The following is a 24,607-nucleotide window of genomic DNA, read 5'->3' on the forward strand; positions in this document are numbered from 1 at the left end:
TTTTGGTGGCTCACGCCTGTAATCTCAGCACTCAGGAGGCAGAGGCAGGAAGATTGCCTCGAGTTTGAGGCCAGACTGAGCTACATAATGAATTCAGGGGCAGCCTGAACTACAAAGTGAGACCCTGTCTCAAAAAACCACAAAAAAAAAAACCAAACAAACAAAAAAACCCCAATAAATATATATATTTATATATACAGAGAGAGAGAGAACCAACAAAGTATGCACCGGGGAATTTAGCTCAGTAGCATTGCTGCCTGCCTCACAAGTGCAAGGCCCTGAGTTTGATCCCTGGTATAGCCAAAAACAAAAAAAAATGTATACACAATTTAGGAAAAGAAAAAATTGTATAATTTAATACTAAATTTATTGAGACATCTTGAGATTAATCCATATTGCCTTTGGCATCTACAATTATTGAAGGTACTCAAAGAGGTGGCCAAATTCCAGAAATTTATTAATACAATGGGCTGCTGAAATGTGTATACATTTTTTTGGCTCTTTCATCTATATAAAACATTTTTTATCTTTTCATCTTGTCTGTACAATTACAGTGTTCCTGTATCTCAGCTAATGTGAGTAATGTTGGAATGACCACAGAAGTGTGGATGTTTTCTCAAGATAGTCATATCATTTCCTTAGAATATATACCAAGAAACATGATTGCTGGGTCATATGATGTTCCTATTTCTAGTATTTTGAGTAATTTCCATAATATCTATACCAGTTTATTTTCTCACTAAGAGTATACAAGGATTCCCTTTTCTCCACACCCTCAACAGCACATTATCTATTTATCTTTTTTTTTTTTTGAGACAGGGTCTCACTATGTAGTTGAGATTGACCTGGAACTCACTATGTAGCCCAGGCTGGTCTCAAACTCACAGCGATCCTCCTGCCTCAGCCTCTCGAGTGCTGGGATTACAGGCATGCACCACCATGTCTGGCTCTCTTGTCCTTTTTATTATAGCCATTCTAACAGATGTGAGGTGATACCCCATAGTTTTGGTTTGCATTTTGCTGATGAGCAATAATATTGAGTGTATTTTTATGTCCCTATTGGCTATTTATGTATCTTTGGAGAAATGTCTGTTCAGGTCCTTTGCCAATTTTTAATCAGATGATTTATTTGCTATTAAGGTGTATGAGAGCCTCATATATTTGGGACATTAACCCTTTTTCAGGCATATGGTTTGTAGATACTTTCTCCTTTACCATTGATTGCCTTTTCTTTTTCTTGGTTTTGTTGTTTTCTTTTTCTTTTTTTTTAATTTTGTTGTTGTTTTGAGATAGAGTTTTACTATGCAATTCAGGTTGCTCTCAAACTCACAAGGATCCTCCTGCCTTGGCCTCCTGAGTGCTAGGATTACAGGCATGTGCCACCATGCCTGGCACTTTTTCATTTTGTTGATTGTTGCCTTTGCTGTGCTCAATCTTTTTAGTTTGTTATAGTCCTACTTGTTTATTTGTGCTTTTGTCACCTGTGATTTTGTGTTATATCCAAAAGAAAAAAATCATTGGCAAGACCAGTGTTTAAAACCTTTTCCTTACATTTTCTTGTAGAAATTTTAGTTTCAGATATTGCATTTAAGTCTTTAATCTATTTCAGGTTAGTTTTTGTGTATGATATAAGACAAGTATACAGTCTGCAGTTTTTCCAATGCCATTTGTTGAAGAGCCATCCATTCCCCTTTGCATATTTTGGTGCTCTTATAAAGATCAAAGTAAATTTTTTTTTTTTGTACTGGGGATCGAACTCAGGACCTTGTGTTTGCAAGGCAGGTGTGGTGACACTGAGCTAAATCCCTGGCCTTAAAGATCATTTGATTATAGGGGATTTGTTTCAGGACTCTATTCTGTTCCATTGGTCTGTGTCTATTTTTGTGACAGTACCATATTCTTTTTTTTTTTTTGAGACAGGGTCTCACTATGTAGTTGAGACTGACCTGGAACTCACTATGTAGCCCAGGCTGGTCTCAAACTCTCAGCAATCCTCCTGCCTCAGCCTCCCAAGTGCTGGGATTACAGGCGTGTGACACCATGCCCAGCTACTACCATATTCTTTTGATTAATACACCCTTCTAATATAATTTGAGATCAAGAAGTGTGATAACTTTAATTTTATTCTTTTTTTTTAAAGCTTACTTTGGTTTTGAGGTCTTTTGCAGTTTTCATACAAACTTTAGAATTGTTTTTTATATTTCTGTTTTTAAAAAGTGCCACTAGAATTTTAATGGTGACTGTGTTAAATCAAGAGATTGCTTTGGTTAGTATAAACATTTTAATAATTTTAATTCTTAGGATATCTTTTCATTTATTTGTGCTTTCCTTAGATTCTTTTGTCAGTAATTTATAGTTTTTAAGGGATCTTTCAATCCCTTAGTTTATCCATAAATTTTATTTTTTGTTGTTTTTGATGCTGTCATAAATGAGATTGTTTTCTTAATTCCTAATTCAGACAATTGATCATGGTGTCTGATTCTTTTAATATGGTATTGAATTTATTTTTTTAGTATTCATTGAGAATTTTTCCATCTGTTGAGCAAGGACATTGACTTGTAATTTTCTGGTGGTATTCTTATCTGCCTTTGATATGACAGTAGTAATAAAGTCAATTATAAAGTGAATTTTGGAAATATTCCTTCAATTTTTGGAAGAATTTGAAGATTTGGATTAATTCTTTTAATTGCTTGGTACAATTCACCCATGAACTATATGATCCTAGGTTTTTTGTGGGGGGAGATTATTGATTACTGCTTAAATCTCCTTAGTCCTTATTGATCTGTTCAGATGTTGTTTTTCTTCCAAGATTTAGTCTTCAAAGATATATGTTCATAGGAATTAGGATAGTATATGTGCTGCCAAAGCAAGCACTAGTAGGAATTAGAATAATAACTTGAATTTAATGGATGTTCATTAAGTATTTGACTGGCAGATTCTTCTTGTTTTGTGAGAACATTATAAGGTGTACAGTTTAGGAAATGTTAAAGTATTAATATATTAAAGTTATAAAGCAAGAGTTACTTTGATCACTTGGTTCAGCCCATAAGCAGGATATTTTGTATAGCACCATAAATATGTATTGATGATATGAATTATTGCTAAATAATAAATACCCTCAAAATTTAGTGACTTAAGATTATAAAAATGATTCATTATCTCTCATAATTTTAGGGAGTCAGAAATTCAGGAGCTTCTCAGGAAGTTCTGTCCCCATCTCTTAAAAGCTTGCAGTCAGATTTTGGCAAGGTCTGCATTCATCTGAAGACTTGACTTGAGACAGAGAATTTACTTTCAAGGTGATTCTCTTGACATGTTTGTTGAGTTGGCAAAAACTGTTGGCACGTGGGCTTCTCCACAGGGCTACTTAAGTGTCCTTACAGTAGGCAACTGACTTATCCTAGAGCAAGTGATAAATCTAGGAGACCAAAGAAGGAGCTGCAGTGCCTTTTATGACTAAGCCTGGAAATTCACACATCATCTCTGACATATTCAGTATCAGCCTTAATTGAAGTTGAGCAGATCACTGAAAAGCATAAATGTTGTGGAAGCAAGGATCATTGTAGACTGTCCTGGGGACTGACTACCGCAAATTATGGAATTTCCACCATAGAGAATGACACGTTGTCTTAAAAATATCTAAAAAGACGGAAACTCTTAACTGTTCTTTTAGTAATATTTTGTTGCTCATAATGGTTTTTTCTAAATTTCAGCCCAAATGTCTACATTAAGTCTAGAAAAAAAAATTCTCAATACAACTGATTTGATGTTCTTCACAGGTCTGTGAAAATATACATAATGGCAATACCTGTAACAAAATTATTTTAATTACAACAACCCATTTTGAGGGCAGAAGGACACAAAGAATAGGGCAAAGCATCCATTCTTTCATTTATCGAATATACAACCGGCCAAGTTTTATTTATGGTTAGTATACACAAAGCAACATATACCAAAAATGACCTTATAGTTTAATTATTATGCTAGTTAATTACTATTAGAATGTTATATTATTCGGATTTATTTCCCTTTACATGACCTATTTTGTGAACATAATATTATAGGCAGCTAAGTTACATAGAAATTAATATACCATCAGAGAGGGACTGGGCTCTCAAAGGAGTCAGCAAAAAAAGATATAAGAATTGTGGCTGGAGGTACATCTGAAGAAGGCCAAGCCTTAAGATAAAGATGCAGTGGCCAGGCCTATATTCCCCCATAAGGGATAAACAATAACTTGGAATTATATTGTAATTAGGACCACCTGTTCCAGTAAAGTCCAGATAGACATCAGTTACCGGTTGGATGACTGGAGCATTGGACCCATTCCTTCCCAGATACCTCTGTTCTTTCCATGTACCCTTGCTATGTGATCTGCTTCCCTACTGAACCAATATTAGCTAAATAGCTATACTTGTAATCCTATAGGTTGATGGCAGTTTGACCCACATTGTATACATGTTGTGACTTTGCTGTATAAATTACCCTTGATGAAGGACCTCAGTGATCAGCCACTTCTGGGACCCCTCCTGTCTCTCAGGAGCTATTCCCATTCCTATTCCCAATAAACTTTTCCTATTCTTAATTTCCATTGTCCTTTAGAATTCATTCTTCAGTTTCAGGAGACACAAACTCAGTGTATTTGACATCTAGCAGATTGGGAGTTAAATTTTCCCCTTTATCAATAACAGTAACAGTAATAATACTGGTAGCCAGGGATTTAGCTCAGTGGTGCCATGCCTGCCTTGCAAGCAAGGTCCTCAGTTCAATCCTCTGTACTGGGAGAAGAAAAAAAAAAAAAAGCCGGGGATGTAGCTCAGTGGTGCTGCTGCCTGGCTCCTCAAATGTTTATAAACAAGTTTATCAAGTGTTTTGGTCTTTGCCAATTTTTTAGTTGAAAAGTGGTATTTTAATTTCAGTAAAATTCTCATTTAAGAATAAGGTTAAAAGGGCCGGGGATTTAGCTCAGTGGTGCCACTGCCTGCCTCACAAGCTCAAGGTCCTGAGTTTGATCTCCGGTACCAAAAAAAAAAGAATAAGGTTAAATATCTGTTTATTTGGGCCATTTGTATTTCCTTTTTATGAACTTTCACATTTGAACATTAAAATTAAAAGATTGAAAAAAACTTCTAAGTGTAAAATCTCCATATTGAGTTTATTTATTAAATAAAATTTTCTGGTCTGGTACAGATTTTGTTATATATCCACAGATCTAATTCAAACAGTTAAAGGTAGCAAATTCATAGTTACTGCAGTTTGTCATTTTCTAGGCCGCATTTGATATTATTGTTATTGCTGATTGTACTGCTATAGCCAAGGTGATATAATTGTGCTAATCAACTGTTCTCTCTGGTATACCAAGACTGAGATTGCCTAAGGTCCTTAAAAAAAAAAAAAGTTCAGTGCCAAAGAACTAGTTAGTAGCTGGGCCAAGTAGGCAGAAACTTCTCATCCCCAGTAACTTGAAGAGGTGGGATCTTGTAGCAGGCTTAAAAGCCAAAGCCAGCTGCACCTAGAAGTAACCTCTGAGAAGTAGTCATTTCCTAAGGGTTCTGAATACTGGCAGTAAAGCTACTCTACACAAGCAATTTACTAGCATCAACTCAGGAATTAAACTCTAAAAAAAATTAAAAATGAGAATACACTTAAGCAATATGTAAACCCCCTACCCCAAGTTTCAGCTTGCCAAAGGCAAACCCAGGAGGCAGTGAGGTGGAACATTCTGAAAGCCACCCCTTGGACTCTCTGAAATAGTAATAGCAGAAGTAACAAAGCAGATGAATGAGGCTCTAGAAAGAATAAAAGCAGAAATAATTTTTCAGATAACTAGAGATGGTGACCAGAATGAAAGATCATGCATAGTGACTGTAGAGCAGGGATAGATAAAAAAATAGAGGAGCTCAGGAAAATGATGGAAACCATGAATGGCCAGCACTAGAAGAAATGGAATTCATGGCCAGGGATTTAGCTCAGTGGTTCTGTCACCTGCCTTGCAAGCACAAGGACCCAAGTTCAATCCCCGGTACCAAGGGAAAAAAAGAAATGGAATTCATAAAACAGATACCTGGGAGATCAAAAACTCCATTGAAAGTATACACAGCAGAATGAGCCAATGTGAGGACAAAATATCAGATATAGAAGATAAGATTGTGGTTAGTAATCATTGAAAAAAAAGGATTTTTTAAAAAAATAGCAAGGGACCATGAGAAATTGATGCAGCAGCTGCTAGATGATGCAATGAATAGCATAAGATTGGTGAGTCAATGAAAAAGTAGGAGACAGCACAAATGATGTAAAAAACCTGTTCATAAAAATAATGGCAGAAAACGTCCCAAATGGGAAAAGAATTTGACATACAGATAAATGAGGCATATAGAACTCTTAATTAGTCATTGATCAAAAACATCTTCCCAAAATCATCTAATAGTCAAGATTCCAGAAATTCAAAGCAAGAACAGAATACAGAATATTAAAAGCTGTTAGAGAAAAGAAATAAAACAGCTATGAAGGAAAGCCCATCAGAATCACAGAAGACTTCTCAATACAAACCCTCAAGTCAAGGAGAGTTTGGGAGTGAAGTATTTCAAGCCCTAAGGAAAAACAACCTGCAACCCAGATCATGTACCCTGCAAAACTATTTTCAAAATTAATGGAGAAATAAGATACTTCTATGACAAAGAACACCTGAAGAAATTCATTACCAAAACCACCCCTCCAAAGTTTTCTGAAGGATATTCTAGAAAGAGATAACAAAACTGAGATGCAAGTAGAGCTCTGTCTTTCCTCCACAAACATGGCTTCTGTTAGTTATTCCCCCACACCCCCTACCTGAATAGTAAGACTCCATATTGTCAGTCAACTGTCTGCAAATTGTTCTGCAGTTACTTCCCTTATTATATCAACAGTATGATTGAAAGGTAAGATTTCAGTAAGAAGTCTTTTTTTTTTTTTTTTTTTTGGCTTACTAAAAGGAACCAAGTACTTAATGTAAAACAGCCTTTTCTGGGCCAGGATGTAGCTCAGCAGTTCTCATGCCTGCCCCACAAGCACAAGGTTCTGACTTTGATCCCCATACCAAAAACAAAAAAAAATGCCTTTTTAAATTTTCTTTTCCAATTAACTAAAAATACTGCACTTAGCAATATATTATGTAGCTCTTTACCATTTAACTTTCAACTGAATTACTTTTCCTTTTGTATGTAAAATAACAACACATATACAGTCATTTACACTTAATTAGCTTTTCTCATTTTGTTATCTACCTATCTAATTATAATGAGATTTTGAAATCAGGATGAGGGGATTAGAGTATTGGGGTAAAGAACTCATCCAGGTTCAAGAGAAACATACTATTTTAGATCTATTTTCTAACCATTGTCCAAGACTGTCCTTAAATTGCACTGTTTCATATAGTAGCTGCTAACAGCATGTGGCTGTTTATATATAAGTGAAAATGGTCACAACATTAGATATTTCAGTTTGAAAAAAATGAGTTTTTTCCTTCAGTATTTTGTTTTTGACATTTCATCATGCTTTTCGAACTTTATCTGAAGGCTCACCAAAGTACAGTCTGTAGAGTTGCAGAGTTTAAGAATGGTTTTATATTTTTAAATGTTACCTAGAAAGAAAAAGAGCAAGAAGAGGAGGAAAGGAAAATTAATGTGCCCTAAAAACCTAAAACTATCTTGATTCCTTGTGGAAATTTTTTGCTTGTTTCCTGCTTCTTTGCAAGCTGTGTTCATAACACATTTTGCATTTTTTTCTCCACTGGTGCATTAGGTGCAAGAAATAGAAATCACTTTCAACCGAAAGAGACAATACAGGAGCTTACAAAATCATTAGAAATGCTAAAGGAAAGGTCACCTAGCAGACCTACATCAATGATTCCTAAGACAAGATTGTTGACTGTCTACAGAAGGAGCTGCTACCTCTGCAATAATCAGAAAAATTACAGGTTGTACCCCCCACTTATAATCCCAGCCCTAAGGGAGGCTGAGTCAGGAAAAGGACAAGTTCAAGTCCCATTTGGGCAACACAGCAGGACACTGTCTCAAAACTTTTTGAGATGGCCTATGTAGTTAAGGATGGCCTTGAACTTACTATGTGGCCCAGGCCTGCCTCAAACTTGCTACAATCCTATTTCAGCCTCTCAAGTACTAGGATCAAAATTTAAAAGGGAATGAGGATGTAACTGAGTGATAGACCACTCCTGGGTTCAATCCCCAGTGCAAGATGGAAAAAAAAAGGGGCAGGAAGTCAAGCGTTTCTATTGGACTGTGTTCAAGGGTGTACCACTGCATCTGTATCAGTGATACAAAGGAGTCTCTCTCTACTGCCCTACAACTATGTCTCAGCTCCCACAGAGTTTAGTACCTAGCCACTGACATAGTGCTGCATAAAAGCCCATTGTGTCGACAACTGAGTTTGCCAGTAGAAACAACAGATGGCATAGCCTGGGATCCACCTTTCCAATGCATCTAATTGACAGATGCAGCACTCTGGCTGAAGGAGATGGAGGCCATGTAGTTTATCCTCCTTTAGCCTCTGTGAAAAGCCAAGTTGAAGCACCTAACACAAGTTTGTGGCTTTAGGCTCTTTTGAATTCTTGTCTTTGGCCATCTTCTTATCTTTTTATTTAAGAAACTTTCCCTGATGTTCTCTCTCTTCCCTACTTCTATTCTTACTGGATTGGAAGCCCTTTTGTGAACTTCTGTAGCCCTTAGTCCTAGTTCTGCAGTATACTTGTCATAGGATTCACTAGAGGAATGGGTTTAATATAAAATATATGTATGATTACACAAAGGATTTACCTCGTAGGCTTCCAATGATCTTCTTTGGAAACCTATAGGGACTGAAAGACCGGAGCTCCTCTAAAGAAGACTTCTTTCTCTTTCCCTTTTTATTTATTCAGGCTATAGGCTGACTGGTTGGTGCTCATCCACATCCAGTATGAGTGTTCCCTCAGTTTGAGGCCTACCGGTCAGTCATCCACAGACACACCCAAAGCTTTAATAATCTGCTAGGAGGTTCTTATCCAAGTCGAGTTGATACATCCCAGTGATCACAGTGCCTATCATTCCATTTCATAATGTCATGATTTCCTGCTGCTTCATGCACTGGACTGGCTCTATGAAAGCAGAAACGCAGTCTTATTCATCACTGTGTAGAGAATAAATGTGTACTGTATTTGGAGGGAGAAGGAGGAAAGAAGTAAAAACAATTAAAGATGTATTTTGTATATGTACCAACTCCCCATGGTGCATGCAATCATATACTGCAAATATGTACTAACAAAAAAGGATAAGTAGTGCCTAGATTTTAAAATTACAAAGAGCTTTTCTCCCACTTTCTGCTTTGTATTATTGTATGCTGATACCTGTGTACAGTGGAAGCTTGGTAAATGTTACTGACTGACTTTCTTTTTTGGCAAAGTTCTGCCAGCACTCTATATGTGTGTCTTTCTTTGATACTCTGTGTACCTATATAGATTAATACGTGCTATAGAGGAGCTAATGTTTGAACAATTTCAACATGCTATATAATATACTAAATACTTTAAATTCATTATCTCATTTAACAGCTAATAAATACAAACTATTTTTATTCTAGTTTTATAGATTAAGAAACTTGGCCTTAAGGCAAGTAGCTTATCTATAATTGCACAGTCAGTTACAAAAGTGGGACTCATATTAATATCTGGCTAACACCCAATGTAACACCAAATTAATGTACCTTTAATCATTATGGTAGTGATAATTGTAATAGTGCAAAATGGTTTCAGACATTGTGCTAGGCATTTTACAAATACTGTTTCAAGTTATATATTGTCTTTCACATGAGCACTATTTAATAGTTGTTACATGAAGTAAGGTAGACATAAGTCTTGATACTACTTGTGATCTATTCCTGGCTCTTCTTTTAATTTTCTTTGTCACCTCAGGTAAACTATTAACCCATCTAGGCTCCAGTTTTCCCTTCTGCAGAACAGAATATAGTCTTAAAGTAATTAATAAAAATACTTTAGTGCCAAAATTCCGAAACTCTGAATAAATTCTACTTTGTCTTTCATTCCCTAAGTTTTACTGCCATATAAGAAAACGGCTCATCCTCTACACTGTATGCTCTTTATTTTGTTTGAGTTTTCTCAACATCTTCCATAGTACTAGTCTGCTGCTTTATGTGGTATACAAGAGACTCATGATGAATGTGTATATATATGTAGTTATATAGATACAGGTTGAGATCTGTTCAAGGGAAAATAACCATCTTCACAAGAAGCTCTGCTTGTTGTCATGTGTTACTTTCCTTTGAAGATGACACTCAAATGTAGTTTAAGTCTGCCACAGAGAAATCAACACTCAGGGGCCCTTGGAATCTTTTTTTTTCCCTGTACTTTCACATTTTTATCCTTAAAGCAGAGCTATAGTTAGTGCCTAAACAGTGACTCCTATGACTAAATACAGAAAGTTTTCTTTTGTGAAAATGTTTTGAGTCTCTAAAGAGTCTTGGCTTGTGTACCATGACAGATGTGGTAGGGAGTTTTCTACGGGGAATCAATTTTGTTTTGTTATTTTGGTGCGGTACCGGGCATTGAACTCAGGACCTTGCGCTTGTGAGGCAGGCTTGGCACATAGAAAATCAGTTCTTATTCTGCTTTCTGTCTCTCTTACAGAACAATTTGAGAACCACAAATCATTCCATAGCTTCTCCAAGTTAACATAAAAGGTTGAAGCTTGATCCCTGAGCAGCAAGAAAACCCCCCCAAACTGCCCATATGCTCTTTTTTGGGGGCGGGGGGGACCAGGGATTGAATATGAGTCCTACTTGCGAGGCAGGCAGCAGGCAGCACCACTGAGCTAAATCCCGGCCCTGTCCACATACTCTTTTTTTTTGTTTTGTTTATTTGTTTGGGTTTTTTTTGTTTTGGTACCAGGGATTGAATTCAGGCCCTTATGCTTGTGAGGCAGGCACCGGAACCACTGAACTAAATCCCCAGCCCATGTCCATATACTCTTGATTCATTTTTCTTTAAGGTCTTGGAATGGAAAAGATCAACAGAGGAAATTGGAAACTTATATTTAAAACTTTTAATCTGGGATGCGGATGTAGCTCAGTACAGTAGTAGAGCACTTGCCTAGTAGGTGCAAGGTCCTGAGTTTAATTCTACACACCAGAAAACAAATGAATTCTGAAACCTATTCATATGTGCATCTGTGCATTTCTTAGTAACTGTCACCATGGCAGCAAGGCAATTTGACAAAGGTACCTTTTTAACAGTACAAAGGAATGAGGTTAGCAGCTAATTCTGTAGTGTCTTATACCTTTTTAAAATTGTGTTGGTCCTATATCCTTAGTGGTTAGCCTCTGCCACTCTTCTTTCTATTAGCATTAAGCATGGTGCAAGGAATATATTTGACATTTGAATGCATATTGACTGAATTAAAATGAATACTATTTCTGGTGTCTTCCTTTCCAAAATACAGAAAGTTACCCAGGGTCAGGGGATTTAGCTCAGTGGTTCTGCTGCCTGCCTGGCAAGGGCAGGGACCTGAGTTCGATCCCAGGTACCCCCCCAAAATAAAGTCACCCAGGCAGAAATGTGTTAAAAGTATGGGTACTATGTTTGTCTGGGAGATCAAACCTAGGCTGTATTCCTGATTGGGCTGGCCCAAAATAGATTTCAGATTGAAGAGGGAAAAGGATAGGTACTCTGAGACACTAGAAGGCCACCGTGTAAGTGGGTAAGTAGAATAATCAATTCATAGTCACTAGGGAGGCCACTCAAGACCAGAATTTGGCAGCACTCTCTGAAGTGTTTAGTGTCAAGCCTAAGTTAAAACCCTGAGTGCAAGGAGTTCCACTACTAGGTCTTCAAATTGAAACTTTTTAAGCCTCTGCCTCTAAATTATGCCCAATTAATACTGAGCCTGGGAAGCCTCCTTCTTATACCTCTTTGAGTTAATGATAATCATCTGTTAGAGGCTTTTCCCTAATGTATTCTTTCATTTAATTTTAATTGTCAGCTATGTGATTGTTATACATTTCATTTACTACCATTTCTATTTTTAATGTTATTTCATATTTTTTCATTAAGTTCATTAGTACTATTCAGATTTACAATACAGATACATTAATCATTGGGATCTTGGATTCATCATTGGGATCTTGTAATTTTACATGATATATCTTTGTTCTTATTTTTCCCCCATACCCCTGCCCTCTCCTCACCCCCTCTACCCTTCCCTATTTACAAAGACTTTGTTTTCATTTTCTCATATTTTTTCTTTCCCCTTTTTCCCTTTCTCTTATTTTTCCCACTCCCCCCTATTCCTTTAGCCCTTTTCTTCCTATTTCACATCATCATTTATATAATTTGAACCTTATTTGCACTTTTAGCTTTTCATACCAGAGAAACTATTCAGTATTTACACGTGTGTCCTATTTATGTCACTTAGGAGTATGGCCTCAATATGCACCCATTTAGCTATAATTGTTTCTAATTTCTCAATTCTTTATGCCTGAATAGTACTCCATTTTATAGAAAAACCAGATCTCCTTTATCCAGTCTCCTGTTGATGGGCATTTGGGCTGTTTTTACCTATTACAAACTGTGCTGCTATAAACATGGGTGTGCATATATCACTGTGGTATGACTCATTTAATTCTTTTGGAAAGATACCTAGCAGAGGGATGGCTGGGTCAAATGGAACCTCTAATCCTAGTTTTTTGAGGTATCTCCATGTTGATTTCCATACTGTTGCACCAGTCTGCATTCCCACAACAATGAAGAAGAGTTCCTTTTTCCCCACAATGCCACCAGCATTTGCTGTTGGTTGGTTTCTTATTAGCAGCCATTCTTTCTGGGGTGAGGTGGAGTTTCAGCATTGTTTTCATCTGCATCTCTCAAATGACCAGTGATATTGAACATTTTTTTTTATGTATTTGCGGGTTTTACTTTGTCTGAGAAATGACTGTTCATTTTAGATGCCAATATTTGAATCAGGTCTTTATATTTCAGGGGTCTGAAGTTTTTTAGTTCTTTATATATTCTAGATAGTAGACCTTTGTCTGAGGAACAGATGGTAAATATTTTGCCCATGCTGTAGGTTGTCTCAGCTCTATTCGTGGTTTCTCTTGTAGTGCAGAAGCTTTTTAATAAGATGAGATCCCAATTATTGATTCTTTGTGCTAGTTCCCGTGCTACAGAGGATTTGTTCATAAAGTCTATTCCTAAGCCAGTGTCTTCAAAAGTTCTGCCTAACTTATCTTCCAGCAAGTTTAGTGTTTCTGTTTTAATATTTAGATCTTTAATCCACTTTGATTTTAGTTTAGTGCATAGTGAAAGATAGGGGTCTACTTTTAATCTTTGGCAGGTTGGAAGCCAGTTTTTCCAGCATAATTTATTGAAGAGGCTATCTTTCCTCCATTGAGGATGGTTGGCTCCTTTGTCAAAGATGAGGTAATTGAGTATGTCTAGAGTTGTTTCTGCATCTTCTAATCTATTCCACTAATCCTCAAGTCTGTTTCTTTGCCAGTACCATGTTGTTTTTATCACAGTGGCTTTGTAGTACACTTTCAGGTTGGGGATTGTGATACCCCCTGCCATGTCTCTGTTACCTAGAATGGCTTTTGCTATTCTAGGTCTTTTCTGGTTCCAAATGAATTTTTGGATTATTTTCTTTAGTTCTATAAAATATACTGGTGGGATTTCAATCGGGATTGCTTTAAATCTGTATAGCAATTTTGAAAGTGTGGCCATTTTCACTATGTTGGCTCTTCTTACCCAGGAGCAAGGAATGTCTTTCCATTTTCTTATATACTCTTTAATATCTTTTTTTCAGAGTGCTCTAGTTTTTAGTGTAGAGGTCTTTTGTTTCCTTTGTTAGATTGATTCCTAGATATTTCATTTTTTTGGATATTACTGTGTCACTTCTCCCTCACCGAGTCTGTTATTTGTATGCAAGAAGGCTATTGATTTTTGAGTGTTTACCTTGTATTCAGGTACTCCTATGAATATGTCAATTAAGTCTAGAAGTCCTTTGGTAGAGTTTTTTGGGTCTTCTATGTAGGCTGTCATATCATCAGCATATAATGACAGTTTAACTTCTTCCTCTCCTATCTTTATTCCTTTTATTTCTTTGTCTAGTCTAATTGCTGTGGCTAATGTTTCCAAAACTATATTGAGCAGGAGTGTTGATAATGAACATCCTTATCTTGTTCCTGATTTTAGTGTGAAGGTTTTCAGTTTTTGACCATTTAGTATGATGTTAGCTGTTGGTTTTTCATAGATAGCCTTTATCAAGTTGAGATGAAGACTATCTATTCCAATTTGCTATAGAGTTTTTACCATGAATCGGTGTTGAATTTTGTCAAATGCTTTTTCTGCATCTTTTGTGATGATCATATGTTTTTTAGCCTTGACTCTGTTAATATAGTGTATTACATTTATTGATTTATGTATGTTGAACCATCCTTGCATCACTGGAATAAATCTGACTTGTTCAGGGTATATAATCTTCTTGATGACTCTCTGTGTTCTGTTTACTAGTATCTTATTGAGGATTTTTGCATCTATGTTCATTAGGGAGATTGGCCAGTAGTCTTCTTTCTTAGTTGGGTCTTTCCTTGGTTTTGGAATAAAAATAACACTAGTTTCCAGGAATGAATTTGGAAGTATTGCTTCCCTTTCATTTCATTGAAAAGTTTAAAGAGTAGTGGCAATAGTTCTTCTCTAAATGTTTTGTAGAATTCAGCAGTGAAGCCATCAGGACCTGGGCTTTTCTTTGTAGGTAAATTTTTAATTACATTTTTAATTTCACTATTGTAATTGGAGTGTTTAGACTTTTTATATCTTCTTTGTTCAATTTTGGTAATTCCTATGTATCTAGAAATCTGTCCATTTCTTCTGTGTTTTCCATTTCATTAGAGTACAGGTTCTCAAAGTAGGTATTGACAATCCTCTGGATTTCTGCTGGATCTGTTCTGACTTCACCTTTTTTGTCCCTAAATGCATGGGTTTGAGCCTTTTCTTTCCTTTTTTTGATAAGGTAGGCTAAGGGTTTGTCAATTTTATTTATTCTTTTAAAAAACCCAACTCTTCAATTCATTGATTTTTTTTTTTTTGTATCATTCTCTTAGTCTCCATTGCATTGATTTCTCCTGTGATCTTTATAATTTCCTACCTTGTATGAGCTTTGGGTTTGTCTTGCTCTTCTTTTTCTAGGAGCTTAAGATTCACCATTAGGTGGTTTATTTAGTTGCTCTATTTTCTTAGTGTGGGCATTCACTGCTCTGAATTTCCTTCATAGAACTGATTTCATTGTGTCCCATAGATTACTGTATGTTGTATTGGCATTATCATTTATATATAAAAACTGTCTAATTTCTTCTGTGACCCATTGGTTGTTCAGGAGAATGTTGTTCAATTTCTGTGTGTTTGTGAAGTTCTTGTGGCTTCTTGTGCTATTGATCTCCCATTTAATTGCACTGTGGTCTGATAATATACATGGGATAACTTCAATTCTTTTGAGTTTACTTAAATATGTCTATGAGCTAGTATGTGATCTTATTTGGAGAATGACCTGTGTGCAGCCAAAAAGAATGTACATTCTGATTTTGTGTGGTGGAACATCTGATGATATCTACTAAGTCCATTTGTTTAAAAGCTTGTCTAGTTCTAGTATTTCACTGTTGATTTTTTTTCTACATGATTTGTCTATTTGTGACAGTGGGGTATTGAGGTCCCCCACTACAATTGTATTAGTGCTTAATTGGTTTTTTATGTCCCTTAATATTTGTTTTTTAGGGTTGGGGATTTAGTCCTAGATAATTTTGCTTTTTGGGGGGATGCTCTTGTGAAAGGAATTGTTTCCCTAATTTCTCAGTGAGTGTGTTATTTGCATACAAGAAGGCTGTTGATAAATTGAGTGTTGACCATGTATCCAGCTACTCTACTGAATTGGGGGCATGAGTATTTGGTGTGTATATATTTATGATTGTCATCTCTTCCTTTTGGATTATTCCCTTTATAAGGATGTAGTGACCTTCTTTGTCTCTCTTAATTAGTTTTGGTTTGAAATTTACTTTGCAAATAAGATAATAATCCCTGCTTTTTTCTGGGTTCCTGTCACATGGAAAACTGTTTTCCATCCTTTTACTTTCAGTCTATGAGTTTCTTTTTAAACTAGGTGCATTTCTTGTTTACAGCATATTGTTGGATTTTACTTCTTAATCCATTCTGCCAGTCTTTTCTTTTTTTTTTTTTTTTTTTTTGGTTTTTTGAGACAGGGTCTCACTATGTAGTTGAGACTGACCTGGAACTCACTATGTAGCCCAGGCTGGTCTCAAACTCACAGTGATCCTCCTTCCTCAACTTCCCAAGTTCTGGGATTACAGATGTGCGCCACCATGTCCAGCTGGTCTATTTCTTTTGATTGGTGAATTGAGGCCGTCAACATTGATGGTTATAACTGATATGTATTGATTTATCATTATTATGTTATTGTCCTCTTGTTGACCATTTTTAATTTCCCCCCCTCCCTTTAATTTATTGCCTTGCCTAGTGGATTTACTCCATTTGGCCTCATAGAGTTATGACCTTCATTGTCTTTTTCTAGGATATTGTTTAGAATTGTTTAGAATGCTGGTTTGGTATTCATTATGTTTTAGAGGTTTTCTTTGTCATGGAAGTATCTTGTTTCCCCATCAGTTATTTTTTATTTTATTGTTTTGGTACTGGGGATCAAACTCAGGCCTTTGCACTTGCGAGGCAGGTGGTGGAATCACTGAGCCAAATCTCTGGCCCTCCTCATCAATTTTACAAGATAGTTTTGCAGGATATATCAATCTAGCTTGGAGGTTGTTTTGTTTTAGATCTTGAAGTACCTCGCTCCAGGCTCTCCTTGACTTGAGGGTTTGTGTTTAAAAGTCTGATGTGATTCTGATGGGCTTTCCTTTGCATGTGATTTGTTTGTTTGCTCTAACTGCTTACAGTATTTTGTTCTTCTGTTGGGTTTCCGGGATCTTTATTATATATCTAGGTGTAGAGTTTTTGATCATGGCTAGTTGGAGTCCTATATGCCTCCCTTATTGTATGTCAAATTCTTTTTCTTATGGGGAAAAATGAGAACCAAGATCTGTCATGTAAAGGTACAAGATCCCAATGATGAATATAACTGTACTGTATATTTAAAAAGTACCAGTATACTCAATGAAAAAAAAAAAGTGCTACAGAGCAAACATAAAAAAAAAACACACAACAAATTCTTTTTCTTTGTTTGCGAAGTTTTCTGTCATTAATTCTGTGAACAGTTTTTTGAATGTCATTTGTACTTTTTCCTGCTCTTTCATGAACTCCTATCAGTCATATATTATTTTTCTTTGCATCATCTAGGAGCTGTTGGGTTGATTTTTCATAGTACCTTACTATTTTTAAGAGACCTATCTTTTTATGGTCACTGACTGCCATTCTGTCTTCTATAGCTCATATTTTGTGTTCATATTGTCTCAGTCTATTGTGTATACTTTCTTTTTTTTTTAATATTGTACCAGGGATCAAACTTGGAACTTGTGCTTATGAGGCAGGTGCTGGAACCACTGAGCTAAATCCCATTTCTTTCCTGTGTTGGGCATTCATGGTTTCCATTTCTTTCCTATGCTGGGAATTCATGGCTTTTATCATGGTCCTGAACTCATCTATTTTTTTATGTTACTGTTCTGGAGTCTGTAATCATGTCTTTCATTCTGCTCACCATCTCTGTAGTTATCTGAGAAATTATTTGTTTTGAATTTTTCTAGAGCCTCATTCATCTATTTTGTTACTTCCTGTGTTCAGGGTATCCAGGTGTTGATTGTCAGATTGTTTGACCTTTGGTGAGCTGGAAGTCTGTTTGTGTCTTGCTTAAATGTCTTCTCATTCTATTTTTGTTGTTAGTAGTGTCCTTGGTTCAATTCCTGGATTAATACTTCAGTCTTCCAGATATAGCTGGTCTTTAGGTTTTGAGTCTCTAATGACTTTGAGACACTCTCATTTTCATAATACCAGGAAGGACAACTGATTAGAGCAGTCACAACACCTTAGGCCAAGTGATACAATCAGCAACACGGTAGCATCAAGTACAGCTTAGAAAATGGTAATTTGTGGTAGTTATTAATATATCACCTTTAACCGTGTGAATTAAATCAAAATTTAATATCATCCCCAAATAATATTGATAATGAATAAACTCTTCAATATAGCAACTTTACCCTGCAGGATGGGGACTTAGAAGGAGTTGGGGAGAGAGATATATATAGGTAGATATATAGGTAATTTTCAAAATGAAGAATAAAAATGAAGTGCCTCTTTCAGGGTATGTCTCTGCTGTCACAGTAGACAATGTGGGCAACAGTATGCAGATCTAAGTCAATTAGTCTCAGCGAGTCAGCAGCAGAATGCTGATATTCAGGCTGATTTCTGGTGTAAGACCCAAGTTGAATGCCCTGCCCTCCTGCAGGATTGAACTCTGCAAGGTTCAGCTGCAGGTTCCAGCTGCCCTTCCCCTGAGGATATTCCAGGTTCTGAGGGGAGGTATTGATCCCTCCAACCTACCAACCACTGTGGTATGATGTGCCTTTATTGCAGAGATTCTCTTCAGTTTTCCAGTGAGCTTCAGTTTTCATCAAGGAGCCGAGAGGCCCCTTTTCTGTTGCTCACTTCTGCTCTATCATCTGGAGCTCAGGACAATGGCCTTTATGACCCCCCCCCCATGCCTCTGTGGTGTGGATCTAGGTACCAGCACAACCAGGACGGGGGCGGGGGGTGGCACAGGGCACTGGGTGGTGCTGCAGGGGACTCCATCCCTCACTGTTCCATGTTGCTTGGAGCGTTTGGGTGGTGGGGGTTGGGTAGCAGCCTAGCTCCATGTGGCTTTGCTCATCCTCACTGGTCGATGCTGCAGTAGTTCTTTTTAAAATAATTCAAATGTGGACACACCCTCTTTATTTTGACAGCCCTTAAACCACTCTCAAATCTCGGTTCTTGTCTTTTTGAGAGACCCTCAAAGTGTGCCATATCCAGTTTATATATAGCCAGATTGATATTCCAGTCATGTTCAAAGTTGAAAACAGCTGCAAGAATTTGCCCTTGGAATTCATTAGTAGTAGCTTCAGTTTCTAATGAGCAAATTCGACCAGACTAGAGGATCAACCACTGGGACATCATCACCATGTTATGGTGTCACTGGGACAAACAGCCAGACCGGCCTCTTGCAGCATGAGTTACAGAAGCCAATTTTCCCAGAAAGAACAGGTTAAATCCTTGCAAACCTGCTAAGGAATTTGACCCAGTTCCTTGAAACTAGAATGTTACTGTACTTGAAAGTATAACTGGTTGCAAATGTGTGTGTTTTATTTTCTTTCCTCCTCTTAATTTCTTTTGAATCCCTGAGAGATAGGGAGAAGGCATATCTCTTGGATTCACCTCCACAGTTGATAAATTTGACCAATATAACTTGGGAAGCAGACAACTAATATGATTTAATTTTATCAAAAACTATTTAGGCCTCTTAATTGTGAAAGTTTGTGAATACATAGTTGTTGTAATACTCAGAACCCCTGTCTCTGTCTTCCCACCCCACTGTGCTTCAAACAGTGACAGCATAAATGGACAGTGAATATTTGCTGAATCAGTGAATGAATGACTAAATGAAAAGCTCTTCCAGTTTGAGTCCTACCTACATTTCCAGTTGTAGTTCTTATGGCCCTCCTTCCCAAACCCATTGTAATTTGTATCTTGTCAAAATTACTATTGAGGAGCCATGAATGGTGGTGTATGCCTGCAGTCACAGCACTCAGGAGGCTAAGGTAGGACGATCTCCACAAGTTTGAAGCCAGCCTGAGCTGCATAGTTTCTGGACTATATAGAGAGTCCTGTGTCAACATCACTCTCACCCCAAGTACTGAGTTTCCTAAATATTTCTTCTGCTTTCCCATTTCAGTGCCTTTGCTGTTGCATACCCACTGCCTGGAGTGCTTTTCCTTCATATCCCAGAGTATGAATATTTTACTGTTTTTAAGTATCACCTCAACTGTTAACTCCTTTATGAAAATGTCAGATTGAATAAGACATACTCCATTTCTTCTTCTAAGCTTCATAAAATTTTTAATCTCCTGGTCATTTATTATCAAAGACCTTATAGATATTTTTATTGTTAGCTTATTCCCCTTGCTACACAGTAAGATTATTAAAGATAGCTACTAGGTCTTACTAGTTATGGTTCTGCCTAACACATAGCACTCTGTAATTAGTAGGTGAAATAATTACAGCAATCTCTTTTGCTACTGTTATATGATGAACTCTAGAAAAAATACACTGATTTTTATAATTTTTCTTAAGATACACAGTTGTTCTGATCTATAGGTATAAACTATAGAACTGGGCTGAAAATAAACCTTTGTCAATGATTTCTTTACAATTCTGCATAAGATTGGAGGATTCATTAGGACTCTCCCTATATGCTTAAATGATCATGGATTTGTTTCTTCTAATAACATCATTACCATCATTAAAATTCACATCTTGTGCACTTCTCTTGAGATTTTTTCCTTAAGTATGGATGTATCATTAAATTCTTAATTCCTCTGAGCATTCTCTCATTATTCTTCCTGCCTTTCATGGTATATCCATTCAAACATCTATTTACCTAGGAGGCAGAAGTCTTCAGGGACTCTTGGGATATGCCTTCTGCATGTTATTAAACATTCTGTTCTAGAAATATCCTCTTCCTGACAATGACAAAACTGAAGGTTCCCTTCCATTATTTTTAATTAGCTATCACCCCCTAGACAGCATAGAGAAGAGATGAAACACAAATTATCCTAGAATTGAGCCTGAAAGTGAATTATTTTCTAATGAAGGTAGAGAAACTGCTTTGTGCTTAATTTCCTAAAATTTCCAGCCCTCCTGAGGAAGGCTTGTACAGGATCACTGGGGAGATTCTAAGGGTTTAAGGGAAAGGATAAGAGATGGATAAAATCATTCTTAAAAATTTGAGATAATCTACTCTGATTAGTGTATGGGTAGCAGTCCTGGATTTCAACTTTCCTAGCCTCCTCAAAGTATTAGTTCTAAAATAAATTCTTCAGTCAAGACATCACCATTTTTTTTTTTAATTTACTAGAGATCAAACTCAGGGCCTTGTGTTTGTAAGGCAGGCATCAGCACCACTGAGCTAAATCTTTGGCCCCAATATCACCAATTTTATTTTATTTTATTTTATTTTTAATTTGGTACTGCGGATCAAACTCAGATCCTTGCACTTGCCAGGCAGGCAGCTGAACCACTGAGCTAAATTTCTGGCCCACCAATTTTTGTCTTAAATAAAATTCTTTTCCTCACCCTCCTCTTCCTGTGCCTTTGTTACTTCCTCCTTTCTGCCTTGTCTAATCAAATACTTTTTTCATTTTTGTATTCTGATTTACACTGCATCGTAATATATAACTATAAAATACTTTTTCACTTTTAAGGTAATTGCTTAGTTTTCTTATCCTAATTATTTTTCAGGACATCTCTTTTTCATTGAAAACATCTATTGAGATGTCAGCGGCTGCTATGCCAGCTATGGGGGTCGCGGGCGAGGCGCAGGCGCCTTAGACTTAGCGCGCCCGACCTTGCAGCTAACTGTGGTCTCCTCATGGCAAGCCCCGTTCAGGACCGAGGAGGTGGCCCCGTAGGAGGTGGCTCCCTAGCGGAGCTCCCACCTGATGTGGGCCATGGCCGGCCACTCTTGGGAGAGGGCGGTGCGGAAGCTGGGAAGACTGACATCATCTTAAATTGGGATAATAATTTGTGATATCACTAATCCAGACTCCCCTCGATTTTACGGAGAACCTGTGGTAAAAGCATGTATTGAAAATGGAATAAGGGCCAGGGAGGTAGCTCAGTGGTTCTGCTGCCTGCCTTGCAAGTGCAAGGACTGGAGTTCGATCCCTGGAACTAAGAAAAAGAAAACAGAACGAGCTATATTGACATCTGTGGGCAACCCGAGTTTCTGGAACTAATGTATTGGAGGTACCATGAGAAAGCTGCTGCAAAGGGGGGCCTACATCATTGGAAGCAGTGGCTTGACTCTGTTCTAGCAGATTTGGGAGTGATATATACCAGAAATAAGATGAATGGTACTTTGCTGTGGTAAGTTACCTGACCGGAGGGGTTGTGTATTCGCGATGGTACCTGGAAGTCAGTAATTTATGGTTTTACATCTCAGAGTAGTTTGAGAAAATTACGAAATTCATCAAATCTGAAACGTGTCCCCTTCATTGGTCCAAAACTGAAAAAAAGGTGGCCAGTGTCTTATTGTAGAGAACTCAGCACATACCCCATTCCTTTCTTGGGAGCTTATATGTCTGTTTGGAAGTGGACTCAGCGATACTGAAGCGTTAGAGGAATCACCAGTTCAGTATGCTGCTTATATAGCTGTGGGAGGCATCACCTCTGTTATTAAGTTGATGTTTGCAGGACTTTTGTTTTATTCTTTGTGAAGCTTGGCACTGGAAGGCAACTTCTCATAAAATTCCCGTGGCTCTTCTCCTTTGGTTATTTTTCAGAACAAGGTCCAACACAAAAACAGATAGATAGCTCATCATTTGTGATGACATTCTTTGGTCAAGGCTATACCCAAGGCCTTAGTACTGATAAGAACAAACGAAATAACAGAATTTGTACTCAGAGGCTGGCTATGTGGCCACCCCCATAGCCATGGTCCAGGCAGCCCTGATGCTTCTAAATGATGCCTCTGATCGTCCTAAGGTGGGTGGGTTCTTCACACCTGGAGCAGCTTTCTCCAGAACAAAACTGATTGACAGACTCCACCAATGTGATATTGGATTTAGTGTCATTACCAGCTCTGAAGTCTAAATATTTGAAGAATTAACTGGTTGTAAAAGCATGAATTCATATTTGATATTTTAAATTTTTCTAAAAGCCTATTTGACTATATGTGGAAAAGATTGTTAAATTGAAAATATCTATATATTAAAAGCAGGAAATCACTAGAGTACCTTAAACTTCAGATCCCAGCTGATTTTATGATTTTATTGTTTGTCAGAGAAAACTAATATTTGATTTACTTTTTCATTGAAGTGTTTCTGATGAATTTTTACAATGAGCTGGTGAGTCAGATGGGGGGCGGTGTCCCTGTCTGTTGCTAACGTCATTCAGTGAGAGTGCTCAGGCTGGCATCAGGCTAGAACAGTCCCTGTTGCCTTGCTTGCTGTGGGATCAAATGTATCTCACCCTCTGGTGAGTCTCTCTGCATGTAGCATGAGCTTTTGCTAAATGAAACTGCACTTTTTTCTATGTTAGCCTGGATTTTCATCCATCTGCACTGACTAATTTTGGACTGTTACCTAAGTTGAATAATAAAGAGTTGTCAATGATGGAAAAAATTACTATCAAGGAAAACTTAACTGATAGCCAGAAAAATTAACCAACTTCCAGAAACAGACAGGATTTACTTGAACATGGATCAACATATATTGGACTTAATGCTGCTTTCGGTGGTCTGATAGCAAACAGTCTTTTTCAGCACACCTTGTATGTGACAAAGGCTTGTATAGGTGCTAGCTTACCAATGGCAGTGATCCCATTTTTGTCAGCAGATGCCTCTTATACAAGTTTTGTAAGTTTACCTCTGAGTACAAGTAAATTCTGTTTCACTATTCACCAGAGTTTACCCTGGTATATATTATTGGCAAAATTAACACTTAAGGTTTAATATCTAATAGTTATGCTATAATGCAGTGTTTGGATAAAATTAAATCTTGCTAGCCTTGCTGTTGTATGGTAACTTACTTTTAGCAAACAAATAAGAGGTACATACACAGCAATTCTAAATAATTTTATCTAATTTATCCTGCCCTGTTTTCAAGAGTAATAAATATTTGGAAACCTTAATTTTTTTTGAAAAAGCTTTTTAAAAAAACCTGATTGAGCTTCCACTGTTAGCTAGATTTTTGGCTATGTAGGGAGTACAGTGGCAAACAAATTGTACATGGCCCTATTTCATAAAACTCATGGTTGAATGGAGGGGCTACTCATTAAATAATAGCATAAGTAACTATGTAATCACTAAATGTATAATAAGATGGAATTAGAAATAGCCTCTATAAGAAAATGACATCTCAGCTGAATCTTATGGATGGAAGTGAAACTAAACCTTGTGAAGGTGAGGAAAGTGTTCCTGGCATAGGATGATAGCATGAGGTATAAGGGGATTGGCAGATAACAGATAAAGACTGTTAGGGTTTGTATCTCCGTGCCAATACCCAAGCTTCATGCAATCTTAGACAGGGCTTTTGGAAGATAATTGGATCGTGGAGGTGCTATACTCATAGGTGAGTTAGTCTACTAATGAGTTTATAGCTAAATGTGCTGTTGGGAGATGGGGACTGGAAAAGGTGGGGTACTAGGGATGTGGCCTGGAATAGTATATCTCCCTCCTCAGCTGCTGCCTTCCCTCTCTGCTTCCCAGTTGCTATGATGTGAGGAACTTTCCTGAGCAAGCCCTTCTACCATGCCGTTTCTGTCCTGGAGCCAGCTGACTGTGGACTGAAACCTCTAAATTGTGAG

At 37.2% G+C, this 24,607-nt stretch overlaps 1 pseudogene; it reads left to right on the plus strand.

The window, feature by feature from the left end:
• The first annotated feature begins 11,237 nt into the window (after positions 1-11,237).
• LOC104876635 lies at positions 11,238-22,894 on the plus strand (annotated as a pseudogene).
• Positions 22,895-24,607: the final 1,713 nt, after the last annotated feature.

This window comes from Fukomys damarensis, unplaced genomic scaffold (genome assembly GCF_012274545.1).
Source record: "Fukomys damarensis isolate Sample0158 unplaced genomic scaffold, DMR_v1.0_HiC HiC_scaffold_15, whole genome shotgun sequence".
Taxonomy (NCBI): Eukaryota; Metazoa; Chordata; class Mammalia; order Rodentia; family Bathyergidae; genus Fukomys; species Fukomys damarensis.